This window comes from Danio rerio, chromosome 23 (assembly GCF_049306965.1).
Source record: "Danio rerio strain Tuebingen ecotype United States chromosome 23, GRCz12tu, whole genome shotgun sequence".
NCBI classification, from domain to species: domain Eukaryota; kingdom Metazoa; phylum Chordata; class Actinopteri; order Cypriniformes; family Danionidae; genus Danio; species Danio rerio.
In genome coordinates, this window is record NC_133198.1 from 5065761 (window position 1) to 5089346 (window position 23586).

The 23586-nt window shown below is 36.4% G+C and overlaps 1 protein-coding gene across 1 annotated transcript in view; it reads left to right on the forward strand.

Annotated features, from left to right (window-relative positions):
• The window catches only part of zgc:113278, an 852580-nt gene extending 840191 nt beyond the window's left edge, over window positions 1-12389 (forward strand). The window contains exon 12 of the mRNA XM_073938362.1: window positions 12274-12389. The gene's annotated coding sequence lies outside the window, so the exon portion shown is untranslated. The remainder of the gene's footprint in view (window positions 1-12273) is intronic.
• The last annotated feature ends 11197 nt before the right edge of the window (window positions 12390-23586 follow it).

Genomic DNA, 23586 nt, shown 5'->3' on the forward strand with positions numbered 1-23586 from the left:
TAATGTATTATATTTCAGCGGATTTCATCTGCTTGCGACTGAAGTCGGTTATTGTTCTTTGTTTCTGTATTGTTATTATCAGTCATCACCTAATTTATCATTTCATTGTTTCATTAACTTGAGTTTGCTGTGTATATTAATTTATCTTCATGTTATAGTATTTATTTTCTATTAAGCAGTCTAGTATATTAAGTACTAGTATGTTTTCCATTAAGTGCTAGTACTTATTCAATGGTTATTAGTGCTAATAAGCAGTAGCACCTTTTTTATAAGACACTTGTGCTTATTTTTATATTAATATTTATATATAAGATATTTATTTGTACTTGTATTTAGTATATATTATCACACATTTTTTTTAAAATAGTGCTTTTAAAATTGTTTTTAGATTTCTTATATAACTAGTACAATTGTACGTTTTTTCTACTCGACCATCCAAACTATTTATAACACAAACATAAGGAAGCAAACAAGGTTTGCCTTGTTAGATGAGAACTACACTGTAAAAAATCCTGGTTGCCTTACATTGTTAAGCTAAATCGGGGGTAGTGCTGTTGTCTCACAGCAAGAAGCTTGCTGGGTTGCTGGTTCGAGCCTCGGCTCAGTTGGTGTTTCTGTGTGGAGTTTGCATGTTCTCCCTGCGTTCGCAAGGGTTTCCTCCAGGTGCTCCGGTTTCCCCCACAGTCCAAAGACATGCGCTACAGGTGAATTGGGTAGGCTAAATTGTCCGTAGTGAGTGTGTGTGAATGGGTGTTTGTGGATGTTTCCCAGAGATGGGTTGTGGCTGGAAAGGCGTCCGCTGCATAAAAACGTGCTGGATAAGTTGGCGGTTCATTCCGCTGTGGCGACCCTGTATTATTAAAGTGACTAAGCTGAAAAGAAAATGAACGAATGAGTCCATTTAACTTAAATTATGTTAAACTGACTTTAAACAGCTTGTGTAACTTATGAAATTAAGTTAAAACATGATTAACTTAGTTTATTAAGTTACAATAACCTAAAAACATATGTTTTCAGGACTAACTGATCATATATATTTTTTACAGTGTATTAGTAATAATTGCAATAATATTAAATAAGTACTAGTAAGGAATGACTAGTACTGTATATACATAACATTATCAAATAAATTATACTAGACAATTAATAATTACTTAAAATATTTTATGAAGTCTCAAAAGTGATTGATATATATATATATATATATATATATATATATATATATATATATATATATATATATATATATATATATATACACACACACACACACACACACACAGTATATGCATTTGTTGCTATTGTGTCAGAAATGGTCTAAAATTGTCAGAAATTATTATAGAGATGATATCAAAAACAGAGTAACTTTAAAATATGTACCAGTCACAAATCAGTTTTACCTAACTGTAAATGGCAAAAAAAAAGTAAAGAAAGAAATGTGTGTATATACAGTTAAAGTCGGAATTGTTAGCCCCTCTGAATTATTAGCCCCCTGTTTATTTTCCCCCAATTTCTGTTTAACGAAGAGAAGATTTTTTTCAACAGATTTCTAAACATAATAGTTTTGATAACTCATTTATAATAACTAATTTATTTACTCCTTGCCATGATGACAGTAAATAATATTTGTATAGAAGTGTCTTGAAAAATATCTAGTCAGCTTAAAGTGACATTCAAAGGCTTAACTAGGTTAATTAGGTTAACTAGGCAGGTTAGGGTAATTAGTCAAGTTATTGTATAACAATGGTTTGTTCTGTAGACTATCGAAAAAAATAGCTTAAAGAGGCTAATATTATTGACCTTAAAATGGTTCATAAAAAATTGAAAACTGCTTTTATTCTAGCCGAAATAAAACAAATAGGACTTTCTCCAGACGAAAAAATATTATCAGACATACTGTGAAAATTTCCTTGTTCTGTTAAACATAATTTGGGAAATATTAAAAAAAAAAAAATCAAAGGGGGGCTAATAATTCTGACTTCAACTGTATATACTGTACATGTAACTGTACACCAAAGTCACAGTTCGATATGTGCCTCAGTTTTGGTGTTATGGTTTGGTACAGGTACTGTACACCAGGAACAAGCAACAAATCTCCAGTGCTAGGCACAGGCACAAGTGTTTCATCACAGTCAGCTAAAGAACTGAAAATCTTAATTTGATGCAAAAGTGCAAAATAAACGCAGTAAGGAAACATATTATTTAATTAAAATAATTTTAGAATAAGGAAAATGTGTATTAAACTTTACATAAAAAATAAACGAGCGGCCTAATAGTTCAGCGGGACTAATAATTATGGCTTCAACTGTATATGCAAAGACAAGAAAACCAGATACTTTACAAAAATGAGTTATTTGTAATAAAATAAAAAATAAAAATCAGATTTGATAGACACCCACGGAAACCATTAAGATTTTTACACTTTGTTGAAGTCTGAAAACAAATCATGTATGTTACTTCATTCTCAACATCACCTAAAACAGCCTTGAATATGAAGTATTAAATGCATTTCGTTAGTTCAGTAGATTCTCCATTGTGTCTAATTTTCAGATCTGATTTTTTTTGTTTAAATTGTTTGCGTTTTTACCAAAACCTGGTATAATTCCATTGCAACAGCTCATCTACAAATATAATTCCCAGAAGAAAAAAAACATGACGTGTTCAATTATTTTTTCCTCCACTGTATATAAGTGTGAACAACTTAATTAACAAGTTAATCTATTTCACAGGCATTGGTTATGAAACAAATAAGTACTATATCAAGTAAGAAGCACTAGTGGGTAATAACTAAGCACTACAATTTAATGCAAAAGACACTAGTAAATAAAAATTAACTTATAAAAATATAGCGGTTGAATGTTAAAGCGGCTTGCCATACAGAGACCGAGCGCTTTCCACTGGATACATCTAATCACGTTGTAGTGATGCAATCTCCATAGCGACGATAGGGTCTATTGTTGCCATGGCATCGTTAATTTTTTTTATTTATATATATATATATATATATATATATATATATATATATATATATATATATATATATATATATATATATATATATATATATAATTTTTATTTATTTATTTGCATTTTGTTTTAAATAATCTGCAAGACTGTTTGTAGGTCGGTTTGACGGAAGATCCTGCTGGATTTTGTGAACTGGTGAAAACAGATTTTCTTGTCTAAGTAGAGAGCCACAACGCGATCAATCAATTCTGGAATGGAACTGAATCTCCATTAAGTCACATACTCTGGAATAAAGTGCAATATGAGATCATTTCATCACTGAACTGTTATCAACAAAACACAGACATGCGTGAAATAATGAATGGGTGGAAAGCAGAGAAATACGCTGATTGGTCACAAGGGGCCGCTGTCTCTACACCAAAATGAGAAGCTGCCATCTCTGTTCTCTAAAGGATGGACATCACGCCTTGTCTTCATAAACAGGTAAATCCAAGTTTAAAATGTGTAGAATATAATTGCGACTGTATTTTAATGCTTTTTTTAAAATCATTTTACTAGTGTTTTATTGATAGGCCTATGTAAGCTGCGATAGTGCATCTGCCACACCTCAGTCTTCTGCTCACCCTGAGTTGATATTGATTTGAGGTGTTTGTGATGTCGGTGCTGCCACCATGTGGCTCAGAGTATTACTGTAGATTTGACTGTGTTTACATGTTGAAGAACTCATCTTCTATTTCTTCTGTAATAATTAACAAAACCTTTATTTAATTAGGGTGATGGCTAACCCAGTCTGAGTAGTTGCAGTGCCTACCATAGTTGTTTTTTGTAATTAAAATTAAGTAAAGAATAAAACATTACATGATACATATACATAAATACACACACATACAGTTAAAGTCAGAATTATTAACTCCCCTAAATTATTAGCACCCCTGTTTATTTTTTCCCCTAATTTCTGTTTAATGGAGGGAAGATTGTTTCAGCACACTTCTAAGCATAATAGTTTTAAAAACCTATTTCTAATAACTGAATTATTTTATCTTTGCCATGATGACAGTAAATAATATTTTACTAGATATTTTTCAAGACACTTTTATACAGCTTAGAGTGACATTTAAAGGCTTAACTAGGTTAATTAGGTTAACTAGGCAGGTTAGGGTAATTAGGCAAGTTATTGTATAACAGTGGTTTGTTCTGTAGACTATCGAAAAAAAAAATAGCTTAAAGGGGCTAATAATTTTGTCCCAAAAATGTATTTTAAGAAATTAAAAACTGCTTTTATTTTAGCCAAAATAAAACAAATAATACTTTTTCCAGAAGAAAAAATATTATCAGACACACTGTGAAAATTTCCTTGCTCTGCTAAACATAATTTGGGAAATATTTAAAAAGAAGAAAAAAATTAAAATAGGGGCTAATAATTCTGATATATATATATATATATATATATATATATATATATATATATATATATATATATTTAATGATTAGAGTTATATTCATTTATTTATTAATTTTTTTCCGGCTTAGTAACTTTATTAATCTAGGGTCGCCACAGCGGAATGAACCTCCAACTTATCCAGCATGTTTTTATGCAGTGGATGCCCTTTCGTAGACATGCACACACAAACAGTCAATTCGCACTCAAATTATTTAAAAGTAAAACCGGAAAAAACTCAATTCACAAGCGTGTATTGAACTGTGGATGTCATACCGAATGGATCAATATTATATTGACAATTGTGCCATCCCTAACATATACATATATATATATATATATATATATATATATATATATATATATATATATATATATATATATATATATATATATGAGCAATATCACACTCGTAGCAGTGCGATATGGCTGTATATCAGCACTGGTGGGAGGCGTGCCTTGTGTCCCACCAGTGCTGATATACAACCATATCGCAACGCTACGAGTGTGATATTGCGTTTATACAACAGTTCAACGGCACAATCATGTATATAAATAATGAAATCAAACAAGGAGAGTCTAAAAACCCTTTTTTCCTGCCAACATGTCTCTGAAAATCCGGGAGACCGGAGAGGAAAAGGTGTTCGGGGGTGAGGTTGAGAACCGGGATAGGATGCAGCAGGTTTTGGGCGGCCGCTTCGATCGATTACCGTACCGAAGTTGGCAACCCGGGGGTGTTGAATTTACAGTCTATACCAAAGAGGGGGGTGGGTGAAATTACAGGAGTTTTTTTAGGAAGAAATAAAAATGGGATGGTTGTGGGAGACAGGTCGGAAATACAGGATACACCTATGAAAAACTGAAGTGTTTGCATGTGTGCTTACCAGTTTAATATTGATATGATCTTCTGTAGTTAGAAATCTGACTGCTATATCTTCTAAGCATAATGCTGCGTTCACACCAGACACGGCACGCGCGTCAAGCACGAGTGATTTACATGTTAAGTCAATGCAAACGCGCGAATAGACATCCTGCGGCGCGATACGCGCGAATGGCGCGAGGCGAATTGAGCGTTTTGTGCGTTTGACACGCTTAACGATCGTTTCGCGCAAATCTCTCGATTTCGAAAATCTGAACTTCAGCGTACATTCGCGCCGCGTTAACCAATCAGAAGCTTGCTCTTGTGGGGGCGTGATTGTGACGTAGAACCTGTTGTCGGTGTTCCGAGGGAAATCCTCCAGCCTTCACCGACAACAGTTCATCAAACTGGGCTTGGCTCAGTCAGAAGCACCGCTGAAAGCCTCCGTCATCCAGGTTCAGTTTCTGGAGGAGTTTATGAGCTCGCAGAGCTGAATGCATCTCTGAAAAGATGTAGTGGACTCAGACACAACCCTAAACGTATGGACGCTGTTTTTCAGTCTTCATAAAGCACATAAACATGGTTATTTTCTTCATAAAATCCATGTTAGCCATTTAGCTATGAAGCTAGAGTCTTCGGGCAGACAGAAGCCCTGCCCATCACGCGAATCCGCGTCTGTTCTGAAGGGAATTTGACACGCGAATGAAGCGGGGTTTGATGCGCGAATGAAGCGAGTAAACTCAAATGTTCACGCGGCTATTTACACGCAAATAGCGCGATTTATCCGCGCGTTCCACGTCTGATGTGAACACAGCATAAGGGCTTATTATGCGGTTTTGTCGCCATCTTGTGGATAGAAAACGTCAACTATTGCCGACCAGCTCTCTCAGAAATTGTAAATATTTTAAAATAGGCACTATTCTAACAAATAAACTGCATAGTTGCAATCTAAACAGCTACATTCTCGACTAAAAAAGCCTCAAAAATACATTTTGTTGTCTAAAAACAGTAATATTTGTCAAACTGTAGTGTCTCTGTTGCTGGCCGTATGTTGGCGGAGTAATACAAAGAGGTGAAGGGTGAAGAGGCCTTTGTGTGACTTTACTGGCGAAATATCGCACGGCTATCAGCCAATCAGATTCAAGAGCCAGACAGAACTGTTGTACGTATAATATATATATATATATATATATATATATATATATATATATATATATAGAGAGAGAGAGAGAGAGAGAGAGAGAGAGAGAAAGAGAGAGAGATGTCACATTGTCCATGAGTTCCTGGCCTGGTTTCCTTACACTTGCACCCTCTTTTTTTACTCCAGCGTCCTGTTTTTTGTGATACTAGAGCAGATGAAGTGAGCTCAGCATGAAAAAAAAAAAGTGTCTAAACGTCAAAGCTATCAGATGAATATACCAGATGCTGTCTGTGCAGAAATGAAAAGGTCAGACTCTACATTTCATTTCTGACCCTGTGTGTAAATGCAGAGAGACATACAAGCATCCATCCATCAGATCTCTAGCAACATTGCGCATGTCATTGAGGAATCTAGGACAAGCTGTGTCTGAGGAACTCTTTTTGCACGGCTGCATGAGTCCACGAGCAGATCCTGTCTCACTTTTTCCCATTGAGAACAATTTCCACTCATTTTCCCCTCACATCAGTGCACTGATAACACACTAAATCAGCTCATTGACATAACCCGCTGACCTGGTTTACATACAAACCAGTAAACCATGTTTACAACTTTATTGATGAATTTGCATTCATGTTTTAACCCAATTATTGATCAAAAACTAACAATGCAGATGGTCAAGTATACATGTCTACATGTTTTTCCTTTATTAAAGATTTTAAAAAGATTTATGCCCCTTACACTATCACCTAAAGACTATAGAATTATCTAATGAAAAATCCAATGAGCGCTCCATAGCAAAGCAAACCTCACCTTCTACTGCAGGAGCCAATCAACGATTGATAAAGATCAGGGGAGTCAAACTTAGATCCTGGAGGCCCTGCACAGTTTAGTTCCAACCCTGCTCCAACACACTTAAGCTGTGGTCACACTGCACTTTTCACCCCTTAGATTTCCATTCATACGCACGCTAATGTGTCAGACCGGAAACGCAAGCTCTTTCGAAAAGCTCCGCAGTTCACTGCGTTGGAAAGTTTAAGCTTGGTGAACTCTGACCTGTTAAATTATATCACATGACTGCGTGAGACCAATCCAAGATCAAAACATGACCTCTGGATCTCTGGAGAGCAATTTAAAACATGGACCAATCGCTTGCTTTTTTTTAACTTGTTTAATCCCGCCCCTTTTCTCTAGTTTGATCGCAGCAACACTCCTTGCTGCCCCATTATTTTCAGTAGGATTTTCTATATTTAGGCTACTTTGGAACCTTTGCTAAAAAGAAATTGCCAAGACCGAATAAAAACAAACAAACAAGCAAAATCAGTGTTCCAGCGTTGATGAGTTCTGACTCATTAAATATGTGTATAACTACATTTTGAGTTGACAATACTGTATTCTTTGATTCTATTCATTCATTTTCTTTTCGGCTTAGTCCCTTTTTTACTCCGGGGTCGCCACAGCGGAATGAACCGCCAACTTATCCAGCATGTTTTTATGCAGCGGATGCCCTTCCAGCTGCAACCCATCTCTGGGAAACATCCACACACACCTATTCACAGTCATACACTAAGGACAATTTAGCCTACTCAATTCTCCTGTACCGCATGTCTTTGGACTGTGGGGGAAATCGGAGCACCCGGAGGAAACCTACGCGAAGGCAGGGAGAACATGCAAACTCCACACGGAAATGCCAACTGACCCAGCCGAGGCGCAAATCAGTGACCTTCTTGCTATAAGACGACAGCACTACCTACTGCTCCACTGTTTCGCTTCTTTGATTCTATTGTTTTTTTAATTTAATGGGGATATATATATATATATATATATATATAGACACACACACACACACAAACACACACACACACACACACACACATATATGTATATATATGGGCAATTCCAAGCAAATGTCAACCTTACCATAAAAAAATATTTAGTTTTCAGCAAAAATAGACAAACCGTTTCTACATTTTTTGTGTTAGCAAGTATTTTACAGTACTGTAAAAATACTCGTGAATGTATCTGTCAGTATTTCAAACTATTATATTTAATTTGCCAAAATCACACAAGTGGCAATTTCACAGCTGTCACATCCATAACGGAAACGTGTCACATCCATAACGACACTTTTTCTTCATAAATGCAAAAATGTCAAATTAAATAAAATCAATCATTTTAATTCTATAGTGAGCCGACTCATACCTGTTTGATGAGCTTTGTGTCTTTTGGGTTGTGCAGTTTAACTGTCAGAATTTCTAAATAATCTGTTGTCGACTGTAAATTCGCAAACTTTTTTGTCACATCCATAACGCATGTTTATTTTCCTAATTTAAAATATAAAACATGTTTACATATTGATATTTTTCTGCTCCCATAACTCTGTGGTGAGCTATTTTGGAAAATATAAACAGAAGTTTCGATATAATGTCAACATATACTTTCTGTGTGAAATTATGTTTTGAGTTTTTACTGCAAATGTCACATCCATAACGCTGGATTGCTCATATATATATATATATATATATATATATATATATATATAGGGGCAATAAATCAGGAGGGCTTATAATTCTGACTTGTGTAACTGACAGCAGATTGATTTATGTATTACTTTCAGTCTGTCACGTAGTACTATTTATTCTTTCCTTACAGCCCTGATGAAACAAAAAGATGTGGATGAAGCTTTAAAGGAGGCTGGTTTGCCTCTGTGGACCCCAGTTTGCCAAACATAGAGTAGGGGCTTGTGGACTGTTCCCCTTCTCCTCCACCTGTCCATGAGGAGGTGCCTTTAAAAAACCCTGCTTTCCCCTGTGCTAATCAGAGCCGATGCACCACTTGCCTTCTCTGTGTTCAGCTCTTTGTTTGTTTACCAAAAGAAGACGGACGCCAGTGTTCATGTGCTGTTTCTGCTGCTAAATGTATGACTTTAACTACACATAAGTGCTTCTACAGGCCCTTGCTTAGGTGTGGAGCAGTGTGCTAGTTTTGCTAGCTCCATCCACTGCCATGTGTTATCATTTTTGAAGTTGCTGTATAAATGTATAATAGTCATAAACGCAAACATGGACACTTTTGAGCGGCGTAGATTACTTGTGTCTTTTCTGGTCCTAAATGTTTGTGTCATATGATTAATTCCATAATTGTGGGTACATTTCCATTAATTTTCCTTAAACTGGTTAATAAAGAACTGGTCCAAATTTAGTAAGGGAGCAAATATTTTCACAATTGATATTTAAAGGGCACCTATTTTACCCCTTTTACAAGATGTAAGATAAGTCTTTGTTGTCACTAAAATGTATCTGTAATGTTTCCGCTCAAAATACCCATCAGTATATAATGTAGAATCTGCTCATTTTGTTGTCTGGGGAGGATAATGTAGCTGTTTTTGCAACCTGTTGCTTTAAATTCAAATGAGCTGCTTCCCCCTGCCCACATGCGTGTCTGCTTCTCATGCTTTACATCAGATAAACAGTCGTCAGTGATAGAGACAGACATGGATAAAGCTGAATTAAGGTCACTAGTCAAAAATACCAAGTAAGTTTGTTCAATGTATTTGTGGAGTCTATTCACACGCAAATGCTGTTTGCAGTACACACACACACACATGCGCATTTATTGACACAATGCGGACTTGGTGATTATAGAGGTTAAGAATTATATAGTGATTTTATTCCCTTTATTAAAAACATGCACTGTTTTAAAACATTCTAAACATCTAAAATTATTTATTGAGGTGCAGCTGATCACAGAGAGTTGTAACATGTTTTAAAGAGCCCCTATTTTGCATTAAAAAAGGTAATATTTTGGTTTTAGGGGTCTGCAACAACATGCTGATATGCGTGCAAGATACAAAATATACCTACAATTCTAGAATTACTCATATGCTGACTGTTAATGTTCATCATTATATGTGAAACATTTTTATCATGACATCGCAATGTAATGTCTTGTGTTAAGTGATAGTTTACCAAAAATAAAAGTTCTGTCATCATGCACTCATCCTTCACAGGTTCCAAACCTGCTTGATTTTTTTCTTCTGTTAAGCACAATATAATATATATATATATATATATATATATATATATACTTATATATATATACACACACACACACATATATATATATATGTATATATGTATATATATATATATATATACATACATACATATATATATATATATATATATATATACATATATACATACATATATATATATATATATATATATATATATATATATATATATATATATATACATACATATATACATACATATATATATATATATATATATATATATATATATATATATATATATATATATATATATATATATATATATATATATATATTGTGGTCCTTGAATGATGACCACTTAGGACTTCCATAGGATTCTAACATTTTCAGAATATATATATATATATATATATATATATATATATATATATATATATATACATTTTCAGAATATATATATATATATTCTGAAAATGTTAGAATCCTATGGAAGTCCTAAGTGGTCATCACTCAAGGACCACAAATTTCCCCACCAACTCTTACTAAGTGTCCGGCCTTGCTGCTATAAGAAGGACTGCACTCTCCTCAAGGTCAGTGTCTAATACCACAGTGTAAGCCATTCATATGGAAACACCTTGATAAAATGGGAATGGTTGGTGATATTAACGTCCTGTTTGTGGCACATTAGTATATGTGGGGGTGCAAACTTTTCAAGATTGGTGGTGACCACGGTGGCCATTTTCAGGTCGGCCATTTTGGATTCAACTTTTGTTTTTTTCTATAGGAAGAGGGTCATGTGACTCATCAAACTCCTTGGAAATTTCACAAGAAAAACAATGGTGTGCTTGGTTTTAATGTAACTTTAATCTTTTATGAGTTATTTACAAGTTTCTGATCACTTATAAAATGTGTTCAATGTGCTGCCCATTGTGTTGGAATGTCAATGCAACCCTCTTCTCCCACTCTTCACACACTGATAGCAACACCGCAGGAGAAATGCCAGCACAGGCTTCCAGTATCAGTAGTTTCCGGTGCTGCACATCTTGTACCTTCACAACACCCTGCTGAAAAATCCAGCTTAAACCAGCCTAGGCTGGTTGGCTGGTTTTAGCTGGTCGACCAGGCTAGTTTTAGAGGGGTTTTGGCCACTTCCAGCCTGGTTTCCAGCCATTTCCAGCCTGGTCTTAGCTGGTCAGGCTGGGTGATGACCAGCTAAAACCAGCTTGACCACTCAAGCCAAGCTGGGAGTCCAGCCAAAACCAGCTATATCCAGCTTAAACCAGGCTGGTCAAGCTGGTTTTAGCTGGATTTGGATGGTCATTTTCCAGCCTGACCAGCTAAGACCAGGCTGGAAATGGCTGAAAACCAGCCTGGAAATGGCCAAAACCCCTCTAAAACCAGGCTGGTCAACCAGCTAAAACCAGCCTACCAGCCTAGGCTGGTTTAAGCTGGATTTTTCAGCAGGGCATAGACAATTGCCTTCAGATGACCCCAAAGATAAAAGTCTAAGGGGGTCAGATCGGGAGACCTTGGGGGCCATTCAACTGGCCCACGATGACCAATTCACTTTTCAGGAAACTGTTCATCTAGAAATGCTCGGACCTGACAACCATAATGTGGTGGTGCACCATCTTGCTGGAAAGACTCAGGCAACGTGCCAGCTTCAGTGCATAAAGAGGGAAACACATCATCATGTAGCAATGTCAAATATCCAGTGGCCTTGAGGTTTCCACTGATGAAGAATGGCCCGACTATGTTTGTTGTCTATTTTGTGAAGATATAAGATGTGCAGCACCTGAAACTACGTATACTGGAAGTCTGTGCTGGCATTTCTCCTGCGGTGTTGCTATCAGTGTGTGAAGAGTGGGAGAAGAGGGTTGCATTGACAATCCAACACAATGGGAAGCACATTGAACACATTTTATAAGTGGTCAGAAACTTGTGAATAACTCATGAAAGATTAAATTACATTAAAACTAAGCACACCATTGATTTTCTAGTGAAATTCCCAATAAGTTTGATGTGTCACATGACCCTTTTCTATTGAAAAAAACTAAGATGGCCAACTTCAAAATGGCCACCATGGTCACCACCAATCTTGAAAAGTTTGCCCCCTCACATATACTAATGTGCCACAAACATGACGTTAATATCACCAACTGTTCTCATTTTATTAAGATGTATCCATATAAATGGCCCACCATGTATATTCCAAGTTTACTTACCTTTCCCTGTGATCTCCAGTGTTTGCATCTCTCCTCCCTAGTGTGGTATATCCGGGTCCCACCTCTGGTTGTCGTCGATCCCCAAATCTGTCTATGTGCTTGGCTTTTCTGCAATAACTCCTCCAGTCCCTCCAATTGAATCGGTAAATAAGGGCACTAGTCAAAAATATGAAGTAAGTTTATTTGATGTATTTGTGGTGGAGTCTATTCAAGCCTTTCTGAAAATGATGAGTCACACCCAAATGCTGTTTGCAGTACACACACACACACACACACACACACACACACACACACACACACACACACACACACACACACACACACACACACACACACACACACACACACACACAGACACACACACTCATTCACATATGCACATTTAATGGGTTTCTGCAGGTTTCAGAAGAGTTAAATTTAAGACTTTAAGACATTTTAAGACCATAATGATTGAAATTTTAGACTCATAAAGCCCTAAAGCATGAGGGATTTTCAAATGGCCAAGATAGAAAAGATTTTTATTTGCCCTATAAATTTTTTTTATTATAATTTAATACATTTAATAATACAATAATACAATAATAATAAAAAATATGTTAAATTCAAAATATGTTAAATATTGTGTAAAAACATTTGAGCTCTACTTGCATCCATACACTTTTTTCAACATAAACTTTCTTTAAAATAAAAAAAAAATTAACAAATGTTTTAAAAGTTTTAAAAACTAAAATAAACTAAATCTACATAGAAAACTTTTAAAGAAATGTTATTTTAAGGAAAATAAATAAACCATTATGATAAATGGATTTAAAAATTACCATTTAAAAAAAGAGTTCACAGTTTTATTGAGATGGATTATTGATGATTGTATGGGTTTTGGCCAGGTTGGGTAGCAATTTATAAACAAAGGAAAATTAAGACCTGTTTAAAAAAGATTTAAAACCTACAACACAATATTTTAGTGAATTTAAGACTTTTTAAGGCCTAAAATTTGGATTTTTGAGATTTAAGACATTAAGAACCAGCAGAAACCCTGAGCAGTTAAGAATCCTATAGTGATTTTACTCACTTTATTACAAACATGCACTGTTTTAAAAACATTTAAACGTATAAAATTAATTGTTGAGGTGCAGCTGATCACAGAGTTGTAACATATTACATTCTGGTCATCGATTTCCATCCTGCATATCATCTACATTGAGATCCGTTTAAACTCTGGCATCCTATTTAAGCCCTTGTTTTCACTGAATGGTACAGTTCAGTTCAGTATGGAGGCGCCACCTTTTATCAGGCTTGTGTCTCCACTGCCAAATGGTACAGTACTAATGATATAATTTTGGTGGCCGTGGTATATGACAGAAAGTTGCAGTCGACGTCATTCTCACTCAAAGAAATGTCAAAGTAAAGCTATATGGGTCATTTACATATCATATACAAAAAAGATGCTTTATAATAGGCCTACTGGTGAAAAAAATGTTAATAACCTTTCCCTGAACATGATTTGCACAACTACACTACACAAGTAGGCCTATTATCAAGATTGTATTTTTTTTAGCCAGTGGCGTGGAACAAACTCCACCAACTGACAAAAGTGAAGGATAAAAATTCTCGAGAGAAACCAGGCTCGGTTGGGCACAACCATTTCTCCTATGGCCAAACTTCTTGTGCAGATCATTGATTAACTTTTAAATTTTTAATACAAATATTGTAAGTTTTTTTTTTTTTTTTTTTTTTTTGATGATGTGGTTTGAAGTCTAATGCTAGTGCCCACACCCCTCCAACTGTTGCTGTGAGTGAAAGAAGAGAGGAGCACAAAACCCTGCCTCCTTTTCTACACAGCACTTCCTTTCAGTAATAAGTCATCCATCTAAAACAATAATCTGCAGCAACTTTCTGTTTCCATGGATTTTAAAAGAGTAAAATCTAATAAAATAAATAAATAATTGAAAAACGTAACTTTTTTTCAGTCTTATTTAGCTCGCTGTGCCTTTGAGAAAGTCAGGCCTGAAGCTGCAGTGGCCCAGTTGCATGACCTTCAAGTGCTGCAGAGCATATTTTAGAATGAGTGGGAGAAAAGGACAGTTCTAACTTTAGTCATTCATTCATTTTCCTTCAGCTTAGTCCCTTTGTTCATCAGGGGTCGCCACAGTGGAATGAACCGCCAACTTATCCAGCATATGTTTTAAACGGCGGATGCCCTTCCAGCCACAACCCAGTACTGGGAAACATTCATACACACTCATTTACACACACACACACACACACACACACACACACACACACACACACACACTACGGCCAATTTAGATTATTCAATTCACCTATGTTTTTGGACTGCAGGGGAAACCAGAGCACCTGGAGGAAACCCACGCAAACACGGGGAGGACATGCAAACTCCACACAGAAGTGCCAACTGACCCAGTTGGGACTTGAACTAGCAACCTTCTTGCTGTAAGGTGACAGTGCTAACCACTGAGCCACCGTTTTGCCTTCTTACCAAAGAGCATAGAATCACCAAGAGGCGACACTCTAGCGCAATTTGGGAAACAGGCTGGAAAGTGACCAGCTAAATCCAGCTAAAACCAGCTTGACCAGCCTGGTTTAAGCTGGGTATAGCTGGTTTTGGCTGGGCTCCCAGCCTGGCTAGGCTGGCCAAGCTGGTTTAGCTGGTCATCTCCCAGCCTAACCAGCTAAGACCAGGTTGGAAATGACTGGAAACCAGCCTGGAAATGGCCAAAACCCCTCTAAAACCAGCCTGGTCGACCAGCTAAAACCAGCCAACCAGCCTAGGCTGGTTTAAGCTGTTTTTTTATTTCAGTAGGGGCAGCATACCAAACAAGGGGAAAGAGGCAGAGCTTGATCATAGCTACAGACGCATGCTGGCATTTTGCTTAGACAGGCTTTGCTATGGGAGAAAAGCTAAATACTTCATTACCTGCGACTCGTTTTTTTTCTGACCGCATGTGCTTGGTTGTACACTATATCAATACAATGTTTAGTCTTTTAAAAACACTGTGTAATACATTGAGCCACTAAACATTGTTCATATGATGTTTTCCAACAGGAGGAAAGTGCAAGCTACTTCCAAACACTTCAGATATAGTCTGTTTTAATAAATGCTAGACTAATGATGGAATTCAGGCATAACACTGTATGACAACGCTTCAGATGACTGAACTAGAGCCTACAGCTGATCAGTCTATCTGATTCTGAAGTGCTGACTAATCAAAGTACCATAAAAAAAACACAACTTCACTGGCTTTATGTTGCCAGCAACACGGTAATAGGACATTAGAGGAGTTGGGATGAAGAATTTAGACCAATTTATCCTAGGGTTTTGAAACTTGTGTTTGTGTTTTAAAGGCACATAATTGGCACATTCATTGAAAGTCCATGCAAAAGAGTGACTCGCACATTCTTCAATACATCTCTTTTGTGTTCCACGAAAAAAAAAAGGATTTGCAAGTCTGGAACAACATAAAAATTAAATAAATCTCTTTTTATTTTTAATCAGCAAAATATATTAAGTATTCCTCTGAGGCTTTTGCGCCAGATATGCATTTCTGATGGAACTACAGAATATATCTGCTGACTTCTGGAAGTGTGTAGATTGTGACGTGTTTTTCTGTCGTAGATGTTCTCTAAAAGTACTGACTCAGTGCTTATTCTTCAGTTTAAAAAAAAAAAACAAATCAGGTGCTAATCTGCAAACACACAGTACTTATTATTTTGACAAAGGCAATTTACAAAAAGAGTTTACAGATGAGAAATGATTCTGCCTAGTTGAGCCTGTTTTCTCTCAAGTTTTTTTTTTTTTTTCCCCATCAGTTGGTGAGCTTTGTTTTTACCCATCGCTGCCATTGTCTTGGGACTACTCGAGCTACGCATTGGTGGAACTGCAGTTCAGTGTTTCGGCTTGCAGTAGAAACATTTACAGTTGAAGAATTATCAGCCCCCCTTTGAATATTTTCACAATCAATTTTCACAGTATGTCTGATAATATTTTTTCTACTGGAGAAAGTCTCATGTGTTTTAAGTACAAAATTATTAGACCATTACGCTATTTTTTTCGATAGTCTACAGAACAAACCATCGTTATACAATAACTTGCCTAATTACCCTAACCTGCCTAGTTAACCTAATTAACTTAATTGGGTAGAAAATAAACAGGGAATTATGACTGTGCATTACCCTGAACTGAACTAAATTGAACTTCATCTCTGAAGACTGAACTGAAGCCAGCGTCTCACCTGGGCTAAACACTGGACTGCTGCTGAGTGGTCCAAGTTATATTCCCTAATGAAAGTAAATTTTGCATTTCTTTTGAAAATCAGGGTCCCAGAGTCCAAAGAAAGAAATAAAGAAAGAGAGAGAAGACAATTAAGGTTGCTTGAGGTCCTGTGTAGAGTTTCCATAGTAAGTGATGGTTTGGGGTGCCATATCGATTGCTGGTGTTGTTCCACTGGGTTTTTTAGGTCAAAGATTCAACACAGCTCTTTACTTGAAAGTTTTAGAGCAGTGTTTCTCAACTGGTGGGTCATGACCCAAAAGTCGGTCGCAGGAACATTTTCAGTGGGTCGTGGAGTGTGTGTGGTCACAAAGACAACAAAAGTTTCATTTTTATTTTGACTTCTATTTTGAAATGCGTGCACGACAACCGTACCGTTTGACATATGAAATTTTAATTAATTATAGCAACAAATAAATCAAAGCGCAAGTACGACAAAATAAGTCAAGTAGCGCAATAGTTTTATTAACTGAACCTTACCTCACCCTAACCACTGTTTACAGAATTTGTCGGTTTTACTCTGTAATTGGATACATTGTGTTAAATGACAGCAATAAAATATTGTTTACTTGTAAGTCTTGGTGATTTTCTTATGATTTATCTGTTACTACTTGTGTATGTTAACAAATAAATACAAATTAATTATAATTCCTAAAATTGTATTATAGTTCCTAAAAATTTGGGTCGCTGCTTGATGACCATGTAAAAATGTGGGTCCCATGGCCAAACCAGTTGAGAACCCCTGTTTTATAGAACTTTGTACTTCCTGCAGCTGACCAGCTTTATGAAGATACAGATTTCATTTTCCAACAGGACTTCACAGGAACCTGCATGACAACAGGTGCATGTTTAACATGTTACCTTCAGTGTGAGGTAGCTCATTCATTCATTTTCTTTTCGGCTTAGTCCCTTTATTAATCAGGGGTCACCACAGCGGAATGAACCTCCAACTTATCCAGCATATGTTTTACATAGCTGATGCCCTTCCAGCCGCAACCCAGCTCTGGGAAACACCCACACACACTTGCATTTATACACGCATACACTATGGCCAATTTAGCTTATTCAATTCACTTTTAACACATGTCTTTGGACTGTGGGGGTAATCAGAGCACCTGGAGGAAACCCACGCGAACATGGGGAGAACATACAAACTCCACACAGAAATGCCAACTGACTTAGCCGAGACTCGAACCAGTGACCTTCTTGCTGTGAGCCAAAAGTGCTACCCACTGGGCCACTGTGTTGCTGGGAGTTAGTTTTTTATTTTTATTTAGTTCACACATTTTCAAGTTGTGTAAACAATACACGAACAACCATATACCAAAAAAGGTCGAATTTTAATGTTTCGAAAGAGTTGTTGCAAAATGTATTAGTCACAGTTATGGGGCTTTGAAATATGTTATGGAGAAGCAAATAAACTTAAAAAAAAGGTTATGTAGCAAATAAAACTGACAAAATGTATTTTTTTTTCAATTGTGAAATAAAAGCCCAATGTGACATATATGTAACATGAAAAATGTATTATAAACGCCCAATGTGACATATATGTAACATTACAGATCTTTCACATGGAGGGGTTGCATTTCAAAAACAACTGCAGAAACATGTTATAAGTGGTCCATTTGGTCTGTATTATATGCCCCATAATTTTTCTATAAGGAGAAATTGGTCCCTGTTCTTAATTGGCCAGCAAACTCACCTGACCTTAACTCCATGGAAAACCTATGGATTATTGAAAGGAAGGTGCAATATGCCAGACCCAACAATTCAGGAGACCTGAAGGCCACTATCAGAACAACCAGAGCTCTCATAACAAGGAGATTCTGGTAAGCCGATCAGTCAACAGGTGCTGTCTGGAGATAGGGTAAGAATAGGCGGTATTGCTTGTCTAAATGCTTCTCACCCTCTTAAGCTGCGGTCACACTGGACTTCTCTCCCTATAGACTTCCATTCATATGTACGCAAATGCAAGACTGGAAATGCAAGCACGTGCGATAAGTTTTGCAATTCACTGCATTGCAAAGTTCAAGCTTTGCGAACTCTTTCCTGCGAAATTGCATCACTTGACTGCGTGAGACCAATCGAAAATCAAAACATGACCTCAAAACAGGACAGAAACAACAGGACAGAAATTTAAAATAGAGACTAATCGCTCCCTCTTTTAAATGTCTAATCATCTTGTTTAATCCCACCCCTTTCCGCAACGCCGTACTACAGAACTTCGCAAGCTCAAACTCTAGTGTGACTGCGGCTTTATTGTGATAGTGTGGCTTATGTAGCTGGTGCTTGACCAGTCGCAGCTTGCACTGACCAGCTGGGAAAGAGGTGGACCAGGTGTTCCTCGTTTTACTACTGGACTGATAGCTGATGCTTGTCATAATTTTTAAAAATGTATATATAATATGCAATATGCTCCAAATCAGAAAAAGCTGGGACAGAAAAAACGCAAATAAAAAAGAAAGTAGTGATTTCTAAATGTACTTTTACTTGTATTTTATTGCAGACAACATGAACACAAACTATTTAATGTTTTGTCCTGTCAACTTCATTTTATTAGCAAATATACATCCTTTCCTGTTATTCAGACCTGCATCACATTGCAAAAAAGTAGGGACAGGAGGAATTTAGGGCTAGTTCTTCTTCTTTTGTTTTATTGGCGGGCTGGTGTATTGTGCACATGCCGCCACCTACAGTTCATATCTATATCTATATATACTAATGTGCTTACCTAAATTTCTCCATCAGGACTCAGCTGTCAGCTGGCACTGCGTGTTCAGCTCCTCCTGCTTCCAGTCTTAGTCCCTCCGGATCCTTAATACATTTTAATTCAAATTGTTTATTGTAGTCTTTCGCTCAATCCTGTGCTATATAGATATTGTATTAATATCCTATACCCTAAACTATCCCTATTAACGTTTATCCCTAATATATATTCTAAGTTTTTATCTTTCTGTCCATTATTGCTTAAATATTCTGTTAGTTCCCACCTCTCTTGTATATATTTCCTGCATTCAAACATAACATGTTCTACGGTTTCTCTTACTCCACAATGATCACATAAATCATTTTCTTTAACTCCTAGTATTGACATAGTTGATTTTAATCCAGTGTGTCCAAGCCTCAGTCTAGTTAATATAACTTCTTCCTTTCTGTTCCTACCATACACATTTCTTTTTGTCTCTACTATTTTTTAATTTTATATAGATGTCGTCCCTTCTTATCTCTATCCCAGATTCCTTGCCATTCTTTCTTAATATTTTCTTTAATAATAGATTTAATTTAATTTAGGGCTAGTATTCAGGTAAACTGGTTAAATAATGATGTGATTTGAAACAGGTGATGTCAACAGGTGATTGTAATTATGATTAGGTACAAAAGCAGCATCCAAGCAAGGTCAAGTGCCAAAACTGGAATATGTGAGAAACAGAATGGTTGTTGTATTAGCTGCATTGAAACAAAAGTCAAAGTAAATATAGATGTCACTTTTTTTTATTTCTGTTCTATTCTTACTTTTTTTATTTATGTTTTACAATAAATAAATTAGTTATTAGGAAATACAATGTGAAGTGTGTGAGGCTTCACACTTTATTAGCAGAGATGTATGAAGTACTAGAGACCCAGACTTGAGTAAAGTACAAGTGCTCTATAAAAAAGTGACTTGAGTAGAAGTTAAGGTGCTCTAAACACCATATTGAAGTGGAAGTACAAAAGTATTTAACATTTTTTTTGTACTTAAGTATTGCAAGTAAGTTTTTTGAGGGGGGCACGTGATAAGGCAGAATAAAAAGAAGCATGGCTTATTTTTTTTTTTTTTCTCTTGCGCTTAAACTACAGATTTGACAGATTATAACAGCTTTAACACACACCTTTTAAGGTTGTGTGTCAAAAAAACACTCCGTAATCCACTCAACACCCTATCGAAACCTTTTTTTCGGATTACAAATTACTGTCGTAAATGCTGTAAGTGGAAATTCTAAACATTCTACCCGAAGACGCTGGTCGCTATGGCCCCCCTCCATGCAGTAGCCAAGAAAAAGGTCTATAATTGTAATGGGTGTGAATCTACACTGGTCTCACGGTTCGGTTAGGATTATCATGACAACGATTCGGTTCAATTTGATATATCGGTGCACTGATGATGCTTTCCATACATAAATGGATTTTTTTTCCATCAATGCAAATTTGAAAAAAAAAAATCAATAAATATGTCTATATTATTTGTAATACAACTTTGTTCTCTAGTAGAGCAGTAAGATATATGAACTGTACCCTTAATTTGACCTGCTCAAAGAAAACTCCAATACATGCACGGAAGATAGCATAAGCATTTATAGCAAATAAACTCATGTAAATATTATCCTGCTTGCTTTTTGAGCGCTAAAAGGGGAGGTCTTTGATTGGTCCTATGATTGGTTCTTGTCTTCACCTGCTCATCAAAAAGGGCTGCGATTTGGATCAGGGCCGGCCCGTGGCATAGGCAGTATGGGCGCTGTACATCAGGGGGGGGGCGCCAGAAATGAGCGTGGTTAAGTTGGTTTTGTTTTCGATTTTCTTGATACATTCAGTGATATACGGCAATAACTCGAAAACCTGTTACCCTAAACATATCTAAAGTGTGTTTCCTACAAAAAGACAAAGCTGGTTATGTTTCACAGCTGTCTTTTTTTTTTTCGCTCGACTTTACGACCACTGCTCCGTTTTGCTCCGTCTTGCCTGTTTTATTTTAAACACTACTAATTTTCTCTTAAATGAGCACAAACATTTACTAAAGTAGTCGAATGCTTCATTATAGATCTGTGCATTCTTACAGTATCAAATAAAACACAATGAGAGATTCATTTGCTGCTCTTCGCTAAATAACTATACTAACTTTAATCAATATGCAAATACAATTATATGTGAAGCAGATTTTATGGCTTTATTTAATTTCTGTATAGGCCATTGATTTTAATAGGCTAAATCTTTTACTTTGTCAATATTTTCTAATGTTTGCTTTGCATTCTAATATTAAAAGCTATTTGTTGTCCCATATTTTTTACATCCCAACGTTGACAGATAGCTAATCAATAAATAGCTATAGAGCTACCTGTTAGTTTTATCGTCACCTGTTGTTATGGAAGGGTGGAGATGTATCTACCCCCATCGTTCCATCCTCAAGCAAATGTGTAAATATTAGATCTATTCAGCAATAACGTTAATTGCATTGGCATATTTATCTGACGTTTTCCTAGCTTGTAGTAGTCAATCAAAAACGTAATTAGGTTCCTATGACTATACACTAGCAGTGGAATTTACTGCGATGTGACGGGGAACCACCTGAAATCTTGCCTATGGTGCCAAATTGGTTAGGGCCGGGCCTGGATTGGATTTAAAAATGAAAGCGCTGTTCACCGATAGCGGGAAGAACAGCTGCAGTTATAGTCTGTATGCGCATAATACACTGTTATCACAGGCAATCCTTAATAGACACAGTGGAAAAAACTCGCACCAAAGGCACATTCGTGTCTGGATCCACCAGTATCGCTTTAACAGCCAAGAGGAGAGAAGGTTACCTCACAAAAAGGCCAGCGGGTCAAATGTCCAAAATGAGAGAGCGTAATAGTGTTACTTGCTCACCCTCGTCTCCTTCGCCATAGTATTACGACATTGCGCACAGTAGATAAATGACATCAATATGGTAATAACCAGTTATGATTATTACTGAACCGATATTAATAATTTTGACACCCCTAGTAATGAGTAACGATGCAGCATGTTGAGCTTGGAGTGCGTAGCTTAAGCACTAAACAGAACGACTCGTTTTTATCAGCGTCTTTTATTACTCACTTTTACATGCTCTCTCTGTACAGCATGAACACGAGACGGTAAAACTTCCGTACAACAACAGTACAACGTGGTGACGTAAAGCACGTAAACAACATGACGTCATCGCTACAGTACCGTAATACACTGAAACATAATTATGAACCCTTCAGTGATTATATTAATGCAATGAGCAAGAGTGCCAGTACTTTAACACAGCACATAAACAAATCTGAGTAAAAGTATTAAACTCATCAAAAATATGGACTGAAGTAAAATTGGAAGTAGGAGAAAAAAACAATACTCCAGTAGAGTAAAGATACAGCCTTTTTAGTACTTAAGTACAGTAGGGAAGTAGTTACTATACATCTCTACTTATCAGGAGCAGGGCCGGAGTGGGACTCTTTTTCAGCCCTGGAGTTTCAAGCCTCAGATCTGCCCACCTCAGTTCACCACTGACTATATTAAAATAAGGTTATTTCCAATTCAGTTTCTAATTACACTATCACGTCTTTTTTTGAGAAAACGGCACTTTTAGAACTTAATGTTCAACAACCCTTACAGTATTATGTCTTAACAATAAAAATTAAAAAAAAATAAAAGTTGTTACTCAGACGAGGACCGAACCCAGATTGGCCGCGTCATAACCTAACGCATTAACCACTGTACCACAACAGCTGCATGTTGTAAGGCGACTATATCATTATTAACTTGCATCCTGCTCACGAGGCTACGTGAAAATAGATAAAAAGAGCAGAGCTGCGGTAAATATAATGAATAAGAAGGCTGTGGTCAAGTAAATAAATAAATAAATTTTAAAAAGTGTGACTGCTGAGAGCAACCGATTC